Here is a 25,297-nt window from a genome sequence, read left to right as displayed (position 1 = left end):
CATCCTCTGAACCGGGTCTGCAGCAGTCGGGGGGGGGGGGGGGGGGGGGGTGTTGATCTTGGACCACTGTGCCTGGGGGCTGGTGATTGGAGGTCAACAGGGGCTGGGGGTTCAGGCAGGCCCGCTGTGAAGATTAACGTGACAGAGGCTTCACATGTATCAGGTGTAACATGTTTTAATTGTGAATATTGGACATTTCCACTCCCCCTGGCTACAGATAGTGACACCTTCCAGTGTCCAGTGATCCTCAATCTTCTTGATCTTGCATGGTTTACTGTTGTGTATAGGACTGTCCCCAGGATACACGTCAGAGGTAGAGCCTGCTGCTTTTCCCAGCTTGTTGCCTTTGATGCCATTAAGCGGACGTCTTGTGGCCAGCACGGTAGCACAAGTGGCTAGCACTGTGACTTCACAGCGCCACGGTCCCAGGTTTGATTCCCCGCGGGTCACTGTCTGTGAAGAGTCTGCACATTCTCCCCGTGTCTGCGTGGGTTTCTTCCGGGTGCTCCGGTTTCCTTCCACAGTCCAAAGACGTGCAGGTTAGGTGGATTGACCATGCTAAATTGCCCTTAGTGATCAAAAAAAGGTTAGGAGGGGTTATTGGGTTACGGGGATAGGGTGGAAGTGAGGACTTAAGTGGATCGGTGCAGACTTGATGGGCCAAATGGCCCCCTTCTGCACTGTATGCTCTATATTCTATGTCTTCTGGATGGCCTGGAGCCAGAGAGCCCCTCCTGACTTACCGGTGTCACTGGCTTTGCCGTGCCACCCTATTCTGCCCGCTGCCCTTGAGATGCGCTAGTGTCAGGAGGGGGTATTCGGAAGAACTGGAGACCGCCATTGTCTCCTTGGTGGCAGGCCTCAGGTTGACCTCCAGCGCTTCCTGCTCCCTGACTGTACCTGTATGGCTCTGAGGGTCTCCATGGGATGGAGGGACAGCTGGAGTGAGCTCCAGAGGCCTCTGCGCCATCTGGCTCTGCCAGTCCTGGTGCCTTCCTGTTGTCGGCGCCATGGTGTCGACGCCCTCGGCGATGCTCCTCAGTGACTGGGCTGCACGCTGCAGTGACTCAGCGATGTCCTCCTGCATATAGAATCATAGAATGTACAGTGCAGAAGGAGGCCATTCAGCCCATGGAGTCTGTACCGGCCCTACTTAAGCCCACATCTCTCGCCTATCCCAGTAACCCCACCTATCCTTTTCAACAATAAGGGGCAATTTAGCAAGGTCAATCCACCTAACCTGAACATCTTTGGACTCTGGGAGAAACCGGAGCACCCGGAGGAAACCCACGCAGACACGGGGAGAACGCACAGACTCCACACAGAGTCACCCGAGGCCGGAAATGAACCCGGGACTCTGGAGCTGTGAGGCAGAAGTGCTAACCATTGTGCTGCCGTGCCACCATGGGACATGTCCCTCAGTGACTGGGACATAATGTCGAGGCCCTCAGCCATTGCCGTCACAGACTGAGCCGTGCTGTGGCCACCACCACTCAAGACGCTTACCTCATGCTCCAGGCTTTCCACTGCGGTCGCCAACCCAGCAGTGTTGGTCTTGGTACCATCCATTGTGGGCATCTTTTCCTGCGCCTGTAGCCTTTATGATTCCTCCAATCAGCTATGCACTTGCTGGAATGTCGCTGACATCCCAATCTGAATCTCACGGCCATATCCGAGCATCTGCATCAGCTCTGGGATAACCTTGTCCAGAGGCTCGGCATCTGACTGGGCCTCAGAAGAGTCTCCGACTGCTGTCTCCCTTGGATGTTCTTGACTACACCTATGTGCATCAGCAACTGTGTGGAGCACACCCGATTGTGCCCCAGATGCATGTCCACTAATGTTGCCAACCGAGCTGTGTGTCTCTGTACTGGTGGGAGGTGGGGGTGACAGCCGTGGCTCAATGGTGCTCTCCTCCGAGCTCTCCTCTGAGCTGGTCTTTTGGATGGCGGGGAGAGGATGACTCTGGATGGCCTGGCCTAGTCAGATGGAGATCCTGTGAGAGAATGGACCTGTGGTCAGTGAGAGAGAAGGATCGTTTTGTCTGACATGAACAACTCACTGGAGGCAGGTCACCTGGGAGGAGGGGCAGAGGATCCTCACCTCTTTGGCACAGACCAACCTCGCTGTCAGTGATTCTGCTCCCCTCGCTCAAGCCCGCAACTTCCAGAGCCCGTTCCTCATAGGGGGTGGAAATTTGGATCTCTGGTACTATCCATCACCTACCCCCAACTCCGGTTTTTGCCCATTCCCCTTATTATGGGCTATCTTCTCCTGCGGAGACAAAAAGAGGGCATTCTGAGCCACAAGACTGATGGTTCATGGGGTCTATAGTAGGTTGCATGTGTGGGCACCGTCACCGGACATGAACGGGTTCTGCATGTGTATACCAGGGGGGTTATGAGAAACAAGCAGGAAGATCAGATGTGGGGAGGGTCGATTTGTCAGCCTGAGATTTGTGGGGATGGGGGTTGGATATTTAAGTGGTGTCAGGAGGAACTGATGCCAGGAGAGAGGTCGTTGGCCTACTTCCGACATTGGATACTGGTCCTCCTGGTCATGCCGCCCGCACTGACAGCCGTTGCCACTGCCTCCCAGGGGGTATTGGTGGCACCTGCTGCTGTCACTCCAATCCCCTTGGGGGAACAGGATGCCCCGCCTCTCATTGAGAGAGTCGAGAACCCTGTCCAGGTCGGCATCCCCAAATCGAGGAGCAGGTCTACGCGCTGCCATGCTTGTGTGTTGACTGGGAGTGGGTGGTGAGGGAGTGCTTAAAAGCTGCTCCACCTTGTTGGTGGCAGGACGCTGAGGCGTGGTTCTGGTGTATCAGACGGCGAGATGCTCGTGCAGGCACATTTTCGGCACTAAGTGCCGTTACATACGAGCCACGATCTCGCCAACCCGACCGGTAAGATACACCCCGCCAATCGGGCCCAAAATGACGCTTAAAAATGTTTCCATTAAATCGCGCCCAGAAATCTTTACAAAGCAGAGGGAGGCTATTCGGCCCATCAAGTCTGTACTGAGTCGCTGAACGAGCATTCTACCTAATCCCAGTCCCCTGCCTTATCCCCGTAGCCTTGCACATTATTTCTTTGCGGATAGCAATCCACTTCATTTCTCATTGAGGAGCCATTTGGCAAATTTGGTTATTTTGCATTCTGGGTCACCATGGGCGATGGTAATGATGGGAGAGATGGATGTTGGGAAAATAAGCTGAAATCATCAGTATTTTTTATATTGCTTCTGCGTAATTCAATGTCTTCTGCACAACAGAGTAATTGAAATTGGTAACTAAATTGTTTTGTGGGTGGGGGGGGGGGGGGAATCTACTGTTATTTGTTCAAGCCTCTTAAAGCATTGTTAATGAGTTTTCAGGGAGTTGCTGCTGGGCAAAATGAAAATGAGCAGGTCGTGTAATAGCCCACCCACTGAACAATGGGGTAATTAAATTCTCCGATTTTGTCTTCAATCTGCAGTTTATTGCAGTTGTTATATCAGTGTACAGGAGTAGACGCAGCGCATGTGTATAAACAACCACCTGCAATTGCAATTCAAACTGCTACATTGCAGTTCACCAACAATTCAATCAATTTAACTGGCATCGGGATGGAGGTACAGGAACAATAAGCCATTACAAATCTCTGATACAATCGCTCAGTTGCATATTTAATATTCCCTCACGCCAAATCAAAAAATTCAAAGTTTGGACAATGAAATCATTGCAGGGTGCTGCTGCTGATCTTTATGAATGGAAATGTTGAGCACTTTCCACTTACTCTCCTCTCCCCCCTCCCATCAGCCCCCCCCCCCCCCCCCCCAACCCCACTCACTCTTTCTTGATAAGCTATCCATTAAAATAAATTCATAGAAAATCACAGGGCCGCATCTATAATGTTGGTGATTTGCTTCCAGCGCACACAGCAATTTGCTCGGAATACCAGAGCCAAAAGCCTACCCCCGGTTTAAAATAGAAGCTACACCAATAGATGATGCTCACAATTTAAATACCCGCCACTTCCCATCTTATCTGGAGTCTGGCTGGGGGTCTGCGCTTGTGTGATTCGCGAAGGCAACTTTAAACTAAGAGCTGCCTCCGCTGAAGTGGGGCTTCGGAAGAACAGGAGTGTGGATTCTGGAGTGTGGAGATTTGAACAGGGAAGAAAAGAATCAATGGATCATTAGGGTACCCTTTTGGAGAGATAAGATGCCCCTTTGGGTAGGGTCCCAGGGTGCTTTTGGGTGAGGTACAGCACCCTTTGGGAGAGGCAAATCACTCTTTCTGATTGTTGAAAGCGAACATAATTATACACTTCTTAGCGCACAAACTCATTGGAATTGTTAAGGTATAAAAAAGCTGTCCAGCAGTTGGGGGAGCTATTCAGGAACTATCCAACTATCAAGGTAATGCCCAGCGTTAAAGACATGCTAACAGCTGTCCAGTAGTCAAAGAAATGTTAAAGAGCTGTCAAAATTATCCTAGCTATCCAGGAAGCATCTACGTGGTCAAATATACCCATGAAGTGTCGAAGCTGTCAAGGAACTGCCTAAGCAGACTAAGTGAATTGGCATGGGGGGGGGGGGTAAGGAAAAAAGTTGGCAGGGGCATGGATTGGCGTGAGTTAGCACAAAGTTGGCATGGAGGTAAAGAGGCCATAGGGGTGGGTGGAAGGTAACTAAGTTGGCATAGGGTTTTGAGGGGCCATGGGGGTTGGGTAGAGGGTAACTAGATTGGCATAGAGGAGGGGAGCCCAGGGTTGGTATAAATTAGCATGGATGGGGCACGGGGAGTGTACAGCAGTGGTGAAAGAGGTGAAGGGTGTGGTTGGGAGGGACTTTATTTGTATTAACATTATTTTCTATTTAATTCAATGCAGAGGCAGGCTTTGTGCCTAGCCTGCATCCACACACCCAAAATTCAGCAACTGTGCATTTTGGGATCATTTGTCCCAAACCCCGCCCCCTGACTGAAACTCCCTCTGTGGGTGGCCATTAAATCTACCAACCCTGTTACCGCCTCTGTGCACCAACCCCGGGGAGGAACATCTGGGCTGCTGAATAACATTCTACAGTTTCCTACTCACCTGAACTGCATTACCAGCCCTGACTATTTACTCAACTAATTAAATGGCTGTTAAATAACTTGATATGTATAAAATTATTATTACAGGAAAGTTCTTATTGAACAAATGACTGTTGGTAAGGCTAGTAAAATTCTACTGAAGATTTCGTCTGACAGAAGTGTTTAAAGCACTCAAAGGTGCATGATGGAGTAGGGCCCACCGACCCTGGAAATAGATCCTAGGCAACCACAGGGGTGAGTTTGAAGATGGATTTGTTGCAAGGCCCGCCGAGGTTTTCTTGGGCTTCATCCCGGTTGTCATAAAAGCGATTAGGCCTGACAGCCATCACCCCTCAAACCACCTCATTCCCCCACCAGCTGCTCACAATGCCCTTTATACCCTACATGCCAACACAATGCTAACTCATGTCTCCAGCAATTCCTCATTGTGCATCATAGTCTCCATGCCAACACAACTCCAATTCATGTCCCTACCATGATCATTCCCTCACTATGCACCCTGTACACCCATTCGGACGTCCTTTCCACCTGTCCACTTCGTGCATGCTGAGCTGAGAGCCTAGGCCAAAAAATGCATTAGCTCAGCAAGCAATCGGTTCTGACAAGTAAAGAGAATCGTTGACTTTGCTTGATTGACACATTTAAATGGTTTTAATAATTTGCTTTTTCAGTGGTCTCTTTTGTCAATGTCTCAATGTTCATTTTGATAAGATTAAGAGGTATAATGTGTTTGAAGCTTCTGTTATTGGTGCCTTAATGGTCTGCCTGATTAATACTTTTATAAGGTTGAAGGAACAGCAGCATTCCTTTCAATAAATATTTTGGAATGGGTGTATTTCCACCACATTTGCCTTTGGTATTATATGGCTCATTGGCTATGTACATGGTGTCATACTGGATAAATTGGCATGAGTTGTGTTTGAGTTGGCATGGGGCTATATGGGTCCATTGCGAGTGACTCGGGGCACATGAGTTGGAATTGAGTTGACATGGAGGGCACAAGGAGCCATGGGGAGTGACTGGGGGCATGGGTGAGACCTTATAAACTTACCTTCCAAAAGGTTGTTGGATCTAGACTATAAATCACAACTCTTTGGGGGGGCCATGAACTATGATTCATGGAGAAGCTGCCCTGCTTCCCTGAAAAATGCGGGGTTCCAGTAGATGCCTTTCTCCATAATGGAGGCGGCCAGATCGAGGGTTCTGGGTGTGGTCTCACTATCCTCACCCTTGCCCTACGCTGACAAAAATTGCCGGTGCCGAGATTGGGGAGGTGGTATTTCTCGAACCTAGCCATCCCCCCATCATTTTTAAATTGTTCCTGAGTCATCCTGACTGCATGGAAACTCTGGCCCATATCATTACTAGAATGTATTTTTGTCTACTTGTGTCAGACTTTCCATTCATTCTCATGTGGTAAATAGTTCTTAAATCAGGCATCTTGCGCTCCCTGTAATGAGGTACCCAAAGCCCCAATTCTCTAATACGTGTCTCTTCGGGCCTCTCTCAAACCTTCAGTAGATTGTCCTACGAATGTTAGGTGTGTGGGCTCCCCAGCATGACTGATCCTTTCATTAATTTTCGTCATTGCCTCTTGTTAAGGTGACTGAGACTGGAAGCTCACTCTGTGGGGAACCTTGATTGCTAATCCAAATATTGAATCTGTGTCATCATAACTTGCTACTTAAGAGTGTAATCCGATCATGTAATTCTCCTTTCTCTGCCTCTTCAATCAGTCCATTACTCCAACTTCAAATTCCCCAAACTTAACTCTTGCCAGGTACCTTCCCCGTCCATCATTTTACCAGCAAGTGCATTCTGATTATCTCTCCAGGCCGGAAAGCTTAAATGGGATACTTGCCAACAACAAAGCTGTGCTCAAAGCTGTATGTTTGAACAGAAGAGTAGAGGGAATCGGAGCAGGAGGCCACTATATGGCCCGTCGGGCCTCCTCCACTACTCAATACGATTACATTTAATATTCAGTTTCAACTCTCCGTATCCCTTCATTCTCTTTGAGACCAAAGATCTGTCCATCTCAGCCTTAAATGTGGAGCATCAAAAGCCCACTGAAATAGAATTTCAAATACTTAACAACTCTTTCAGTGAAGAAAGAAATTTCTCCTCGTCTCAATTCCAAATGATTGCCCACTTATCCTGAGATCGTGCGCCCCTGGGTTCCAGTTTTACCAGACAGTGGAAACAACCCCTTATTGTGTATCCTGTCAAGCCCCTTCAAGATCTTGTGGCCGGGATTCTCCGGTGGCTGACAGCAAAGTTGCAAAACGCAATTGAACAACGAATAGGTTCCAATGCCCAAATCGCGTCATATGCCATTTTGACGCCAAATCGCAATTCTCCGTCATCTCGACAGTGGCGTCGATGCGGTCTGTAATGCCTGTACAGTAATACTGTTTGCATGTCACTAGTGGGCCCGACCGGGTATTCTGCAGGACCTCCGTGATTCTCCGCCTCCAATGGGCCGAATTCCCGACGGTGTGATTCATAGAATTTACAGTGCAGAAGGAGGCCATTTGGCCCATCGAGTCTGCACCGGCTCTTAGGAAAATTCACCCCACTTAAGCCCACACATCCAACCTATCCCTGTAACCCAGCAACCCCACCTAACTTTTTTTGGACACTAAGGGCAATTTATCATCATCAATCAACTTAACCTGCACATCTTTGGACTGTGGGAGGAAACCGGAGCACCCGGAGGAAACCCACGCACACACGGGGAGAACGTGCAGACTCTACACAGACAGTGACCCAAGCCGGGAATCGAAGCTGGGACCCTGGAGCTGTGAAGCAATTGTGCTAACCACTGTGCTACCGTGCTGCCCTTGGTGCTTTTACTTTGGTGCTTTCACTTTGTGCTTTTAAAAATCGTGAAACTCGTGTCGTTGCTGATGAGGGAGAGTGAGGGGTAGGACACAGAGAGGCGAGAATGTGGGATGCCGGGATGGACACTGGGCTGGTTGGCTCCGGGGGGGCTGCCAATGTGGTCGTTAAATTGTACTCCGTCCAATTTACGTAGATTTTCCATTTTCCCCTTTATATCAATTTTTTGGTGGCCATTTGCTGGTCTCAAGGCATTCCTAAATCTTAGACTTCTAGAACGGGAATCTCCATCCATTCACGGCAGCGGCAGGCTCTGGTCCTGCTGCAGTGAAGGGGAGATTTGGCTGAGCACCAAAATCTCCATCCTCACCAGCAGTGGCAGCTCGGCCGACTCGCAATGGATAGTCCCGGCCCAATTCTTTGCAACCTTAAAAGTCTCTTCTTTTTTTCTAATACTATCCTCAACTTGCTGTGTGTGGTAGTATGACAAGAGGTATTACGGTACCTAGCAATGCCGAGACACCATTGGTGGAGAAGGCTCGCTGCTCATTGGCCCGATGGTATGTAACACTAGTCACCCATTGGTTAGAGTTGTAAGGTAGCTCCGCCCAGTAAGGCGGGGTATAAGAGCCCGTGTATTCCCCACAGCTGCCTTTCTGTACCTGAGCTGCTGGGGAAACATCTTGTCTATTAAAGCCTTCAGTTCGGACTACAACCTCGCTTCTGTGGTCAATTGAGAGTACATCACTGTGTAATCTACAGATGGATCTTTCTTGCTGAGTCTCTGTTTTCCAATGGAATTTGCCTAACCAGTACTCACTATTCCTTGATGGTTAGACAGTAATAGGAATGTGACACAGACTTTCCCGACTCGGGGGGAAAGCAGCTCCATCATTGGATTTTCATTCTGGGGAGACAGATGTTAATGGGAATGGGGCCTGCTACCCCTGGAAACAGTGTGGAGGCAGCCACAGGGGCTCCCGGGTGCTGAGGTGGGCTGGTTAACAGGCACATCTCCGTGCTCTGGCACGTTGCCCTACTTATGATAAAAACAAGAAACTTCCCCCCTCACCCCCCTGCAATACACTCCTTGCACCACCTCTACGCACACCACGTGACCATTTGTACCCTCCAGGCCAACCTATGGCATGATGGCCCTTTATAGCCCACATGTCCAGGTAGCCCCAACTCATTCCCCCCCCCCCCCCCCCCCCCCCCTCCCACCACCACCACCAATTTCATCTGCATGGTCCTTCCTGACTCCATTGTCAGACGAGTTCTTCCCTGGGATGTGGATGTCGCTGGCTCGGCCAACACCAATTTCCCATACTTAATTATCCTTGAAAAGTTGGTAGTGAATTACCGCCTTGAACATTTGCACTTCATGTGGTGCAGGTGCAAGCATATCGTACAGGGGCTGGTTTAGCTCACTGGGCTAAATCGCTGGCTTTTAAAGCAGACCAAGCAGGCCAGCAGCACGGTTCGATTCCCGTACCAGCCTCCCCGGACAGGCGTCGGAATGTGGCGACTAGGGGCTTTTCACAGTAACTTCATTGAAGCCTACTCGTGACAATAAGCGATTTTCATTTCATATTGCTGTTAGGAAGGTAGTTCCAGGATATTGACCCTGCCACAGCGGCGAGGTGATGCTATTGTTCCAATTCAGGATAGTATGTGGCTTGGAGGGGAACCTGCAGTTGATGTCCCCACAAATCTGTCGACTATGTCCTTCGAAGTTATAGAGGCATTGGTTTGGAAGGTGCCTTTGAAGGAGCCTTGGTGAGTAGCTGCAGTGAATCTTGTAGATGGAACACACTGCTGCCACTGTGTGTTGTTGATAGACGGAGGGAATCTTTAAGTTGCTGGACAAGGTGCCAATCCAGCAGCTGCTTTGCCCTCCATGGCTTCAAGCTTTGAGTGTTTTTAGAGCTGTACTCATCCAGCTCAGAGAATATTCCATCACGCTCCTGTCTTGTGCCTTGAAGTTGGTGGATAGGCTTTGGGGAGTCAGGAGGTGAGTTACTTGCCACAGGATTCCTTGCCTCCGAGTTACTCTTGTAGCTATAGTAGTTATATGGTGGGCCCAGTCCAGTTTCTGGCCAATAGTATGGTGCCAATGTCACTTCCCACTTGTCAGTCCAAGCATGCCTGTTGTCCAGGACTTGCTATGTATGGACACAGATTCCTCAGTACCTAAGGAGTCATGAATGGTGCTGAGCATTTTGCAATCATCAATGAACTTTCTCACTTCTGACCTTATGATGGAGGGAAGGTGATGAAGCACCTGTGGGAGGTTGGGCCGAGGGTGCTATCCTGAGGAACTCCTGCGACCCCCGTGATCCCATGGCAATTTATAACCCCATGCAATCCTCATGTCAACTTGTGCCCCCACACACCAACCTTTGCTTTTACACCCTCCTAGTATCCACCATGGGTAGACGTCACGAGCCGTGTTGAGATTAAATAAGATGTGGAGTTGCCGGCGTTGGACTGGGGTGAGCACATTAAGAAGTCTTACAACACCAGGTTAAAGTCCAACAGGTTTGTTTCAAACACTAGCTTTTGGAGCGCAACTCCTTCCTCAGACCTGAGGAGCAGTGCTCCGAAAGCTAGTGTTTGAAACAAACCTGTTGGACTTTAACCTGGTGTTGTAAGACTTCTTACTGAGATTAAATAAAATCAAGTTCTAATTGCCTATTGTAGACTTAACACTTTAAATAAAAAATACTACTTAAGATGGCATATGCTATACTTGCCTTTATTAGCCAAAGCATAGAGTTTAAGAGCAGGAAGGTTATGCTGAACTGTATAAAATGTTGGTTAGGCTACAGCTAGAGTATTGTGTGCAGTTCTGGAATCTACATTATAGGAAGGAACATCCTGGTAAATCTCCTTTGCACTGGAAAGGGTGCAGAGGATATATACCAGGATGTTCCCTGGGCTGTAGCGTTTTAGTTATGAAGAGAGATTGGATAGACTTAGCTTGTTTTCCTTGGAGCAGAGGAAACAGAGGGGGGCATGTTTAAGATGTATAAAATTATGATGGGCATAGATAGAGTAGACAGTAAGAACCTTTTCCTCTTTGTGGAGGAATCAATGACCAGGGGGCATCGGTTTAAGGTAAGATTTAAGGGCAAGAGGTTAAGAGGGGATGTGAGGAAAAACATTTTTACCCAGATGGTGGTCGGAATTTGGAACTCGCTGCCTAAAAGGGTGGTGGAGAAAGAGGCACTCATAACATTTAAGAAGTATTTAGATATGCACTTGCGATCCCAAGGCATACAAGGCAATGGGCTGAAAAATGGCTCAGAATAGTTTAGGAGGTTGTTTTTGACTGGTTCAGACTCGATGGGCCGAAGGGCCTATTCTGTGCTGGAGGGCTCAATGACTCTTCTAAAAACCCATTAATTTCTATCAAGTAATTCATCGCCTATGAAAATAAAAATTTCCTTCAAGCACTTAATCCTTGATGAAAAAAAAAATTGTATTCATTGTCCCACATCAAAGATTTTATAACCAGTTGGAGCTGTCAATCAAACTGCGAATTTACAAGATCCGCACTGTGAGAATGATGGTTTGGGCATGAGTTATGCAGTATGCACCCTAAAATGATAGCCCCCCATGCTTATGCCAACAGGCAGTTAGTCAAATTGCAAGCAGCCATGGCAGGCTGTGTTTTTTTTAATTAAAGGGGTTGGAGATTTAAATAACTTCACAGCTTGACACCTTGGCTGAACTTATCCACTTTTGAACGCACATTTATCTCTACACTTAACAATACCAAAGAGACACCGAACTTCTCCCAAACGACACCTCACCTATAAAAACAGGTATTGTACTTCTTCAAATAACTCTGGCAGCTTCAGACCAATTCTTCAATCGTCTAAAGTCCACGAGTTGAGTTTTAGATATCCTAGTTACCAAAATGTCATCACTTTACATGTGCAATTGCCTACATGAACTATGGACATACAAGCTACAACCCGCCTCCGTTCTCCCTCCAGTGAAAATGGTGGCTGCCGGGTTTGGAGGTGCAGCATCTGGAATTGGGGATTGGGGGCCATTTTGACTATGGCGCGGAGCAGATTGGGATTTGCGAAACTTCCGGCCTGAGTCTAAGCCAAGCAATTTTACAAACGTATTAGAAATGAAAGATCTTGACCATTGTGCATTTACCCTCTAAAATGAACAAGTAAATTGAACTTGAACCAAATCATTTGCAATAATTGAAAAGTAGTTTTAAAAAATCATTACAAATAAAACATTAAAATCTGAAATGACTTTGAGAAGTCATTGGGAATGTATAAGCCGCACAGTTATAATGGCTTTATAATCATTGCTGTGGAAGTAATTACATTTTCTAAAATGTCATAATAAATTTTCCAGCAATATCTGAGTCATGAGTATTTCATAATCGCATTAGTGAGCTGACCAGCTGTTCTATATATTTCATTGTCAAATGAATAATAAATACAACTTTCTTTAATACCAATCCTCTTTCACCTTTTGAATGCACTTTGCTCATCTGATATTTATGGAGAATTTCTTTTCAATCAGGTGTACGAATTGATGTCAAGTATGTTTAAAATCCGTAACTAAGTTGCATGCATTTTCACTGATTACTTTTAATATTTAATTTTCTAAGAATGGCATTCAGGCAGCCCAGGAAAGTATGTCTTAATTTTTCTCCTAGACATTTCAACAGAAAAATTACCATTGAAAGGAAATGTGTTGTTTCTGTTGCCTGAATATGCCTATGAAGAGAATAGAAAAGCAGTGCAGTGGGACTGCTTTGCAAAGGTAACAAATAGGAAAGGGTTTCGAAAGGGTGGAACAGTGATTGGCCATATATGATGGAGCCGCTCATTAAAACTGTGCATCGTAACAACATGGGCCACAGCTTGATGAACCTCAAGATCCATAACTAATGATTTAATAATCTTTATTGCCACATGTAAGCGTATATTAACACTGCAATGATGTTACTGTGAAAAGCCCCTAGTCGCCACACTCCGGCACCTGTTCGGGTACACAGAGGGAGAATTCAGAATGTCCAAATTACCTAACGGCATGTCTTTCGGGACTTGTGGAAGGAAACCGGAGCACGCAGAGGAAACCAACACAGACACGGGGAGAACGTGCGAACTCCGCACCGACAGTGACCCAAGCTGGGAATTGAACCTGGGATCCTGGAACTGTGAAGCAACAGTGCTAACCACTGTGCTATCATGCCGCCCACACTGGGTCAATTCAAGTCATTTTATATTTTTAAAAAAAGATTTTGACCTGTTTGGTTGACATGCAGGATCCCCCGAATAAATCTAGTACATGCACAATTTGCAACCGCTATTTGCAGTTTTCTATCTTCTGACATACAAACTGTGATATTAATGGCAGTTCACTGAAAGGGTACACTTGAACAAGACCTGGAGGACTGATTTTGACTCCTGGCAAGAGTAAGTAGGCATCCTGCATGGAAGCCTGAATTGCAAGCCCATCAGATAAAAGATGTCCAGCCTCATTAAAAATTCTGGTGTCAGCTACTCACACTTCAGCAGAAATAGGAAAGCAGATTATTATCTGAATGCGTGTAAATTGAGAAAGATGGATACACAGCGAGACCTCGGTGTAAACACGCAGGTGCAGCAGGCAGTAAAGAAAGCAAATGGTATGTTGGCCTTCAAAGTGAGAAGATTTGAATATAGGAATAAGAGGGTGGGATTCTCCGATAATGGGGCTAAGTGTTGACGCCGTCGTTAACGCCGGAGCGTTTAGTCATCGCCGAGGCATGGTAGGCTATGGACCAAGTGCTGGTAAATGGGATTAGTATAGATTGGCTTTTGATGGCCAGCATAGACATGGTGGGTTGAAGGGTCTGTTTCTGTGCTGGATGACTCAATGACTCCATCCATATATCTAGGTGTTTATTCTGTGTTTTGAATCAGCGCAAAATTATACAGGCGGGGTTTTAAAACTTCAATTAAAATTAAAAACTGTTCCTGTTGTATTATGCTGATAGCACCGAAGGCCCACCACTGCCACCATGTTATAACATAGCTTTGTTGGATTCTCAATGAGGATATCTTGAGACTTGTATGTTCAAACATGAACCATTTTTTGGTGGTCTTTAAATGTTTACAGATCCCAGGTTGCTGTCATGCATGGCGCATCTTCCATGCAGGTTGGCTGTTTCCTAGAGTGCTCTCTCTAGACTGTTCTCGTGGAGTCTATTACCATGTGACTCTATACATCATTCTGTGGGCAGGTTCTCCAGTCCAACATTAACCCTTGTTCTGCCAAGCACTTACATTACAATAGCATGCAAACACATAACACAAGAGTTTTATCATAATTTTGAAAAAATGTGTAACTGGCGCAATGTAATCCAAAAATACATTGATCACTAATAATTTTGCCCGATTGACATACCTGTAATAGAATCATTCTCCATAGCTGTCGAATAAGAATTTACTCTGACCCAAAGTGCCATGACCTCAACCATGATGGGTAGGGCAAGGAGGCAGGTCCTGAATCCACCCCAGCCAGAACAGGGCCTTGTGCTTTTGGCATTAATCTGATTCACACTGGCCATTCAACTAACTGAACCAACTGGCCTCCCTAAGGAGTCTAAGTTGCTGTGGAAAGATGCACTATTACATGCACATTGTATTCTGGAGCTATGAATGATGATGTCGTGGCTTCAACTTTCTTACCATGAATTGGCTGACCAAGAATCTCTCCCACTCTTACCACTTGCCATTGTTGTATGTTAGAAACTCAACCTGTTCGGCCAAGTCATGAATGAATTTTCCTTGGCCATCAAGTCATGTGCCTGGATTTTATGCAGAGTCGAGATAACTCAGGATCACTTTAAAAATGGTGGACGGGTCCTGACACAGATTCCTGATCCCATTTCTGGGTGTGCAATTTTCAGGAGTGCCTTTTAATGGTGCTGGATGATTCAGATCACGGGCTCACACCCAGCACTCCAGACCTGCCCATTGAACCACAGTACACTGTGTAAAAACAATGAACTCTGTAGTGACAATAGGATGTGTAAAATAAAGATTTTAAAAATCTAGCCGAATAATATTGTCAATCATTCAAAACCTTTAAAACATCAATAACAGAACCCACAGTTACTTGAAACCTCTTAACCCTTGTGTAAATAAACATTGTGCAATTGACTGCAGAGATCAGAGAGCTAGGGATGTCAATCAAGCAGTGTTTTCTCATGGGATCAGGTGTTTTAGTAGTCTAATTGATGTCTGGGCTCTTGGCCAAGAATCCATAATGAGGCTTAGCTAAAAGCCCTGATATCCATTATTCTATTGAACCAAAGCTTTTTATGTTTCTACAGTCTTATGTTCTTGGCTGTGGTGGCGCCACAAACAAACTTGATGCTATCTCCTCACTCAACACTCAGATGTATCTTCTACCAGCAAATATATCTAGATTTTGATTTGGCACAGGAGTTGAAGGCACTTTTCTATCCCCCTTTCCCTCTTTTTCCTGAGGGCCTGTTCTTACTGCTGCTTTAGGCAAATTCACCTTTTGAAAATGTCCATGTTAAACGTGCTGTGATGTTGCCAGTGGCTGGAGATTGCAATAGGGGAGTTGGACTTCTCTCAGTTCAATAACTCCCAGTTGTTCAGCTACAACATGAAGGTGAATGTTTGTCTACAGGTCTTAAAACACTCATTAAAACAAAAAAAGGGAAATAAACACCGAGCTCTTCCTTGATCTGAGCTTTACAGACAGTTCTGCACGCAGCATGTCTCTCCACTCTGCAAGACAGTCTCCTCTCATGATGTCTAGAATTTTGAATATCGTTCAATGTACCTTTATAAAGAGCAACAGTAATATTAAGTTTGACATCCAATAACCCAACTCTTGAGAAGCACCATACTATGACTCCTGGGTTACATCTGTTGGAATTTACCTTTATTAATCTTTTATTGCATTCAGTTTTTTGTGATAAGAAATGTAAAGCAGGTTCGTCCCTTTCTTCTTGTAATATTGTCATTGGAAAATGTGCAGACTTTAAAAATCACTGCATGACTTTCAATTAATCAAAAAACACCAACAGTAATTTGTCACAGAGACTTAAAACAATTGCAAAATCAAGGGGCGTGACGGTAGCACAACGGTTAGCACTGTTGCTTCACAGCGCCAGGGACCCGGGTTTGATTCCCTGCATGGGTCACTGTCTGTGCGGAGTGTGCACGTCATCCCCATGTCTGCGTGGGTTTCCTCCGGGTGCTCCGGTTTCCTCCCACAGTCCAAAGATGTGCGGGTTAGGTGGATTGGTCACGCTAAATTATCCTGTGGTGTCCAAAAGTTAAGTGGGGTTGCTGGATTACAGGGATAGGGTGGAGGTGTGGGCTTAGGTAGAGTGTTCTTTCAGGGGCCGGTGGAGACTCGATGGGCCAAACGGCCTCTTTCTGCACTGTAAATTCAATGACTAATTCTAATGCACGGAGAGAATGTTAGCTATCAAACTGTGTCCTATTTTGAATCAATGACATCCTTCTAATTGTGTTTTCTCACTTGTGATGGCTTAGCACTATCGTATTTCAATAGCCTTCTGTTTTTTGCTCCCCCCCTCCCCCCCAAGGTCAATCACTGTCAATTGATGCTGTGGTAATGGGAGCTGGCAGCTTGGTTGTGCAGTTGTCAGGTTAGCTCCTCAAGCAGCGGAGCAACTGTACAAAGCTCCGAGGAGCGTGTGGTGTCAGGTAGTCCATTTCCACTTGTCAGCTTTGCTTTCTCTCGCTTTATTTGGTTGAACATCTGGGAGCCAAAGGTCAAAGCAAATAGGCTTCCTATTGAGGGACCTGGGAAGAATAACCATATTTGCAACGCGGCTCCAATCAAGGCCAAATGGGAGCACAACAGAACGAGAAAAGACAATAATATAGGCAAGAAAATGATTTTGACAAAACCCAACCGCACTAAAATATTTGTTGCCGCACATCTGTCCCAAACATTGCCTTCATCAGTAATTTCATGTTTACTCTCTGTTGCAAACATTTAAAAAGCAAATGGTCCAATTCACTAGCAGTGCAATGGGCTTTTTGTCTTCAGGTCAGACGCACAAAAATTGAGATCCATGCAATACTGAAATGATATTACAGAGGGAAGTATTATGGCATTTCTTCTCTTCACAAAGAACATTCCATTATTCTACTTGTGTGGAATGATGTGAATTACAAGAATTGCTCATATTGCCAAACAGTGCCCGAGGCTGAACATTAACTACCTTTGAATGGAGTCTCTTTAATATCTGCCTGGAAGGGCTGCAATGTAATAGTCAAATTCAACATTTGCGTCTCGACAAGATGACCCAAATCGATTGCAAGTCAGCAATTCGGTGAATGTATGATGTATCAGCTGTGACAAGAGTTAGATTGAAATTTTGATTTTTTTTTTTATTCAGCAGATTGGAAAGTACATTCAGCTGAAGGTTATCTCATAGAAGTGAGTTTAACCCCTCAGCTATCAAATATTGTTGTACTGCAGACAATTGTTGTTTATGTCAGCCTCGAGTATTCGCTCAAATATTTTTGTTCTCCTTGAATTATTAACACGGCACGGTGGCACAGTGGTTATCACACAGTTGGCCATGCTAAATTGCCCCTCAGTGTCCAAGGTTTGGGTGGGGTTACGGGGATAGGGCAGGGGAGTGTGCCTTATTGGGTGCTCTTTCAGGGGGCTGGTGCAGACTCAATGGGCCAAATGGCCTCCTTCTGCATTGAACAAATTTTAACAGCAGTCATTACAGTTGTTCTTAAGTCACTTGAATGTCCTATTATTTCAAGATAATACTTAAAGTAGAATAGAGGAAACAAATGTACTGTGCACTTATGGAAAAAATACCAAATTCTAATTCGACAGAATGTGTTGTTTTGGAATATGGTGATACCAAAAATTCTAAGTGGTCATGCCAAGAAAATATTTCACAGATCAAATGGCAATTCCTATCTCTTTCAAAGTCTTTACCGAATATATGTCTTAGTTGGCATTAAAAAACCCCATTAATTTCAATACAGGGACTGCAGTCTAAGGAATTTGGTCAGTGTTGTAAACTATGTAATTAATTTCAGATCCATTCACGAGGCCGCAAAATAGGAAAAGGCAGATCTAGTTTGCTTTGCAGCCTCGGAGATAGAAGGGACTGTCACCAGATGTGCAGATGACACTAAAATAGGTGGGATAGTAAGTTACAATGAGGAAATAAGAAATTTACAAATGGATATAGATAGGTCAGGTGAGTGGACCAAAATCTGGCAGTTGGAGTTTAGTGTGCTTAAGTGTGAGGTTGTCCATTTTGTTTGGAAAATGGAAAGGCAACTTGTTATCTAAATTCAGAGAAACTTCAGAGTGCAAAGGGATCTGCGCGTCTTTATGCATGAATCACAGAAAACGAGTATGCAGGTACAGCAGGTAATAAGGAAGACAAATGGAATTTTGGCCATTATAACTAAAGGAATAGAATATAAAAGTAGGGAAGTGTTTATGCAACTGTACAAGGCATTGGTGAGACTGCACCTGGAGTGCTGTGTACAGTTTTGGTGAGGGATGTGGTTCCATTAGGAGGTTTACGAGATCAGCCTGGTATGGCAACTGCACAGCCAAGTTTGCAAAAAACTTCAGAGAGTCGTGAACACAGCTCAGTCCACCACTCGAACCTGCCTCCCATCCATTGACTCCATCTACACCTCCCGCTGCCGGGGAAAGCAGGCAGCATAATCAAAGACCCCTCCCACCTGGCGTACTCACTCTTCCAACTTCTTCCATCGGGCAGGAGATACAGAAGTCTGAGAACATGCACAAACAGACTCAAAATCAGCTTCTTCCCCCCTGTTACCAGACTCCTAAATGACCCTCTTATGGACTGACATCATTAACACTACACCCCTGTATGCTTCACCCGATGCCAGTGTTTATGTAGTTACATTAGTACCTTGTGTTGCCCTATTATGTATTTTCTTTTCTTTTCTTTTATCTTCATGTACTTAATGAGCTGCTCGCATAAAAATACTTTTCACGTACCTCGGTGCACATGACAATAAACAAATCCAATCCAATCCAAGATTGATTGCTGAGATTGTCTTATGAAGAGGAATCGAGCAATTTAGGCTTAGACCCTCTTGAGGTATATCAGATGACAAAAGGAATTGACCAAGTAGGTATAGAGCGGATGTTTCCCCTTGTGGGGCAATCTAGAACGAGAGATCTTGGGTGGGATTCTCCGTCAGATTTGGCACACAGATTTCTAGTGCGGCGCATTCCCCTGGATTCTCCGTCTCGCTAGCCGGCCAATGGGGTTTCCCATTGTGGGCAGCTCCACGCCATCAAGGAATCCCCGGGATGCCAGCGCAACGGAGAATCCCGACAGCGGAAAATCCAGCCCCATAGTTTCAGGATAAGTGTTAGCAGATTTAAAACAGAGATGAGTAAAAATTACTTCTCTCAAAGGGTCATGAATCTGTGGAATTCACTACCCCAGTTGCAGTGAATGCCGGGGCATTGAGTAAATTTAAGGAGGAGATGGGAAGATTTTTTTTATTAGTAATGAATTGAAGGGTTATGGAGAACAGCAGGAATGTGGAGTTGAGGCCAAGAGGAAATGCGCCATTATCGTACTGAGTGGGTTGGATGGGGATGAATTGTCTAATCCTACTCCCAGTTCTATGTTCTCATAATGAGCCAGGGGCAGCAGCTGAGGAGTTACAGGAGGCTGCCATGCCCCTGGGTGGGGTGAAGGAAGCCAGTCAGAATTCCCACTTCTGATCATTATCCGGTGCATGTTTACCACAATGATGCAATGTGTTGTCATACAATGTGCAGTGCTGCATTTAGGATAAAAGTGTAATTCCTAAACAGCAAGCTATTAATCTTGTCAGGCCTTTAGCGGGTTGAGGGAGAGAAAAGCAATTATGAGATGGACGTCAATAGCAAGAGTAGGGACTCTTAGTCAGGAAGTTAGGTTAAAGGCACACTGGAGGGAACCTAAACAGGAGTACAAAGATTATCAAAAGAGGAGAAAAATGGTCCCTTTGCTCTTCACAAGATTATGATATAAATAGCCTGAGTCCAATGGAATGAACCCAAGAAGTGATGTGAAAAGAAATTCATACAATAAAGAACCAAATGAAAATATAGTCAATGTAAACAAGGTGTAACTGTATGCACGTCTTAACCAGAGAACAGTGAGCATTGTGTACTTATGGAACATGCTAAATAATAATCATCGTGACTTTACAGTAGGTTGTAAATCCATATGCATGTTATTGTGATTTGGATGATATGCATGGCTAGTTAAGCAACCTAGGGCGAAATTCTCCCATCCCCCGCAGGGTCGGAGAATCGCCCGGGACCGGCGAAAATCCCGCCCCCGCCATGGCCGGAATTCTCCGGCCCGCAATGGGCCGAAGTCCCACCGCTGAGAGGCCAATCCCACCAACGTGGTTTCAACCACCTCTGGTGGTGGCAGGATTGGCAGCGCGAGGAGGCCCCCGGGGTCCTGGGGGGGGGGGGCGTGGAGCGATCGGACCCCGGGGTGTGACCCACGGTGGCCTGGCCCGCGTTCGGGGCCCACCGATCGGCGGGCAGGCCAGTGCCGTGGGGGCACTCTCTTTCTTCCGCCGCCGCCACGGCCTCCACCATGGCGGAGGCGGAAGAGAATCCCCCTACCGCGCATGCGCCGGTGGTGACGTCAGCGGCCGTTGACGCACCGGCGCATGCGGGAACCAGTGTAGGCCTTTTGGCCAGCCCCAACGCCGGGGGGTGGGCGTCAAAGGCCGTTGGCGCCGGTTTTGGCGCCAGTCGGCATGGCGCCAACCACTCTGGCGCGGGCCTAGCCCCTAAAGGTGCGGAGAAGTCCGCACCTTTGGTGAGGCCCGACGCCGGAGTGGTTGGCGCCACTCCGCTACGCCGGGACCCCCCGGTCCGCCTGGTAGGGGAGAATCCCGGCCAGTGTCATTCCCCTGCCTTTTCCCTTACCTCTGCACATTCTATTCAACCTATCATCCAATTCCCTCCTGAATGCCTCGATTGAAACTGCACTTCCACCACACTTCCAGGCAATGCATTCCAGACCAAAACACTCACTGATCTTTTTATTCCTTGACACTCTTTCTTTTTCTCTCGCTTTGATTTCAATATGTCATGCACCAAATCAGATTGAAAGTCAGACGTTGGGTGACTCGTTGCCAGGTCCACCATCCGTCTCCCTCTTTGATGAGACACCAAGACGTTTACGAGGTTGGTCTGGAAATGTCTTCCTCGGATTGGGGGACACTGGTATAATTGATAACTGCACTGGAGGTATGAAACTGTTGTTTTCTTCACTCTGATTTGTTGTGGAGGAAAACCTGGAAATGACTGAAGATTTAAATTCCACCTTGGAACCAGTTATTTCCCACTCTTGCAGGGGAAGAACTACTGCTAGGCCAGATTCACACATGCACAGTTTGCGGGGGCAGCTGGTCATTTAAATCACCAGCTGCTTCCATTAGGGGCGAACTTTGGAAGGCCTGGCGTTTAGAGATTAGAACAGGTACAAGGAGGTGTAAACTTGGTGAGTTCATTTCGATAACCCAGGTAGCTCTTTATAGAGGTAAGGCACCCATTGGGATTGTTAAAATGAAATATTGCTATGTGCTTTTCATGCATAACCCAATTGAAACTATCCAGCTGTCAAGGAATTGTCCAGCTTTCAAGGAACTGTCAAGGAATTGTCCAGTTGACAGTTAATTGCCCAGGAACTGCCCGGCTGTCAAGAAACTGTCCCATTGTCAAGGAATTGTCCAGCTGTCAAGGAACTGGCAACACAATGTCCAGCTGCGAAAGAACTGTCAACGCTGTTCAGGAGTTAGCATGCAGGTTGTAAGGGCAAAGAGGCATGGGTTGGCATAGGCTGACATGGATGGAGCAGAGGAAATCTGTTGGGGATGAGGGCTGGAAGGCTATTGCTTGTTTTCAACTGTTTTTATTTATTTAAATGGTGCACATAAATGGGCCTCTGCCAGCAGCCCACATACCTTTTCCGGGATGATCTGTCTTGACTTTGATTTCAGCCCACACCCTGTACCTGCACCCGCGCCACCCCAGCCCTATACACGCACATTCCCCCTGCTCCAAAATGACCTGCGGTTGGACATCGTTAAAGGTCGGTTTGCAGAACCAGGAAATCTCCCAACACTGTGCACCCGACCCAGAGGAGCTGAATTCCTGAACTGAGCTGTGACAGTTTACATCATTACTCTGGTTTGAGAAGATTCATCAAAAGCAATCATAATCCATCAGATGGAACAGGCGAATGTAAAAATAGCGTGCAGCTGTGCATGCTTCAATGTAGCCCATAAACAATGGCAGCCAGTCTCTTAAGCCTCACATTAATCTATTGCATATAGTTCAGCTGTCCTTTGTGAATAGTTTGTGGGATATTATACACCTTTGAGAAAGTTGTTTTAGCACCGCACTCTAAAAATATGGGCAACATTTTAAAATAGCAAATGTTTTCTGAAGATTAGTAGATGTGAAAGAAAGTTGACCTATTTCTTTACTTGTTATACCTGGAAATACTTTCTTAAAGATTTAATCTGACTAACTTAATGCACTAAGTATAAAAGAAAGGAGAGGGCCTGTGTTTATACAGGAGTTAAGCAAATCCTCAAGATATCACAAAGTGCTTTCTTAAACGTGCCATCACTATTTTTATTCAGGTGAACATGGCATCCAGTTTGTACACAGCATAAATTTATGAACGGCAAATGAGAATGTGTGCTGCAGTTAATTTGGTTTTTTCATAGTATTGATTCAGGGTGCAATGTTGGCCAGGACATCAATAGAACTCTCTTCAACTCTAAATGGTGTCCTGACATCTTTACCATTCACCTGAATGGTGAAACAGAGCCTTGTTTAATACCTCCCAAAAAACATCCAGCATCCCTGACAATGCTGCAGTTCCTCAGTGTAGCACTCAAATAGTGGGCTGGATTCTCCGATTCTGGGGCTATGTCCCCACGCCGCCGTGGAAACGGTGGCATTTTACGCCAGAAAAATTGGCCCAAAACGTCCACTGATGCCCCGTTTTGCTGGAGGCTAGCAGGACGGCAGCGTAGAGCACCCGGCTCTAGCTGCTGATACGCCCTGGAAAATTGTCGGGTCCATGGCCGCCCCATGTTACATGGCGGCGGCCGTTCACGGACCCAGCCCGCAAAATAGTCCTCCCACCCCCCGCCCACGGATCGGCCCTCCCCCGACTGTGGCACCGCTGGAGGGAGTCCGCGGCTGCAACGCCGGGTTCCAGACGGCTGAGACCACAGGTGCCCCACGCCGTCGGGAACTCGGCCGGTCGGGGGCGGAGCATCGGGGAGCGGGCCTCAGGCAACGTCCTGAGGCCGCTTTGGAGGGGGCAGAGCATCGCAAAAGCGGCGCCGCCCCCCCAATTTGGTCGGGAACTCGGATTCTCCGGCTGGTTGCCGAATGCGACCGGATAATCCAGCTCAGGAACCCGTAAGGCAAGGTCTATAGACTATGTCGCACTGACCGAGAGCACAACTTGGCTGGTAGATGCTGAAATGTTGGATAGTGTAGACTTGAGAGATGAACAGACACTTCCAACACTGATGAAGGTTCAACTCAATTTTATTAACTACTTCTAACTAACTAACACACGATGACTGTGGGTCTAAATGATGCTAACTTAAACTAGAGACCTAAGCCTTGTCCAAGCCAGTTGATTCTCTCAGCACGTGTTGTAAGTCTGTGCTGGGCTGGATGAGTTCTTGTTACACTCAGAGGCAGCACCCAGAATGAGCGGGAACCGTGAAGCCCTCTGCCTTTATAGTGTGTGTATTCTAACTGCTGATTGGCTGCGGTGTTTGTACATGTTGATTGGTCCCTGTGTGTGTCCATCAGTGTGTGTCTGCACCATGATATATTGGTGTATATTCTGACAGATGCCAGGAGAAGCCTCTCGTGGGCTTCCTGGCAGCCACGATACCTCTCGGGATCTACCCAACACCCGTGAGGCGATGGAACTAGAATCCTGCCCACAGTGAGCAGGGCCAGACCGCACGTACTTAAGTAGGTTTTAAACCTTAGGGCCATGCCCATGAAGGGAGGGTGGAGGGAAGGCATGGAGGATGGTGGGGTGCAGGGAAGGTAAGAAGGAGCCTCTGGGATGTGGGAGGGAGTGACAAGTGGGATCCTGGAAGGGGGGTTAGGGTTAGGAACTGGACGGTCCCGGGATGGAACACATAGCTGGTTGTCAGTCCCACATCCTCTCCCAATTTCTTATAGATATTGAATGCTGTGGACGATATTTTGAACCCCAGGGAACTTGACATAGTGGTGCTGATGGCAGGCCAGGTGGCCAGACGCCAGAGAAGGCGGCGGCAGCAATGTCGACATGTGCGGGGCCCAGCCCCACACCCTGAGCACCCGGCCACCCATCAGGCCAGGAAGGACCCAGAGGGGGAAGCCGCCAATGGCCCAATGTGTTCAGGCGTCACTGGTCTTTCGAACGGATGATGGACAGCAGAATGCTGCGCTTCAACAATGGTACGGTGCGGCTCCTGTGCCATGTCCTTGTGGACGTGGCACCACGTGGAGGAGGAGGATACCCACTCCCAGTGGCCATCAAGGTCATCGCAGCCCTGAACCTCTATGGCTCAGGATCATTCCAGTGTCCGAGCAGGGTGTCAGCTGGCAAAACCAGGGTACCCAGGTGGCGCTGGAAGTGCCAGGGTACCATCCTGGTCAGAGGGCATGCACCTGAGGCCCTCCAATCCGCTGGGAGATCCCCGTACCTTCTCCTCCCGCTTTGTGGAGCCCACTACTGAACGGTGCCCAAGTCTCCAAGACGAAGGGGATAAATCCCAACACCTTGGTTACCTCAGCGAACTGCATATTAAAGTGAGATTAGCTGTCTCGCTCTAATATGCAGATTTGCCAAAAAGTGATCCTGCCCACAATGGGCAGGCTTTACATCGTGACGTATCACGATATCATGTTAGACCTTGCGAGGCGTGGCAAGCCGCAGCGAGCCAGCTAGATCCTGGGAGCGGAATCCCCCATCATTTACCGGCCATGTTGCGCCATGACACATTGCCTTTCGTGCGCAGCGTGGCCGGTAGATCCCACCCAGTGACTAAGTGTTGTTAGATAACGGTGGGGAACTCGCTGGCAAGAGCCAGCGGGAAACTCCCAGTGAAACACACCACAAATCTCACTTACAAACATTTGCATTAGATCGTGCCCTGGATTATGTACTCAACTCCTGAAATCAGTCATGAAGCCACAGCATTCATGCTCAGAGATACAATGTTACCAACCAAACCAAACTCAAGTGAAATAATC

General features: G+C 47.0%; 1 protein-coding gene across 2 annotated transcripts in view; it reads left to right on the top strand.

The window, feature by feature from the left end:
- The window catches only part of LOC119972756 (coiled-coil domain-containing protein 102A-like), a 568,320-nt gene that overhangs the window by 315,283 nt on the left and 227,740 nt on the right, over positions 1-25,297 (top strand). The gene's annotated exons all lie outside the window — the stretch shown is intronic.

Source organism: Scyliorhinus canicula, chromosome 10 (assembly GCF_902713615.1).
Source record: "Scyliorhinus canicula chromosome 10, sScyCan1.1, whole genome shotgun sequence".
Taxonomy (NCBI): domain Eukaryota; kingdom Metazoa; phylum Chordata; class Chondrichthyes; order Carcharhiniformes; family Scyliorhinidae; genus Scyliorhinus; species Scyliorhinus canicula.
This window is presented reverse-complemented; position numbering and strand designations above follow the sequence as displayed.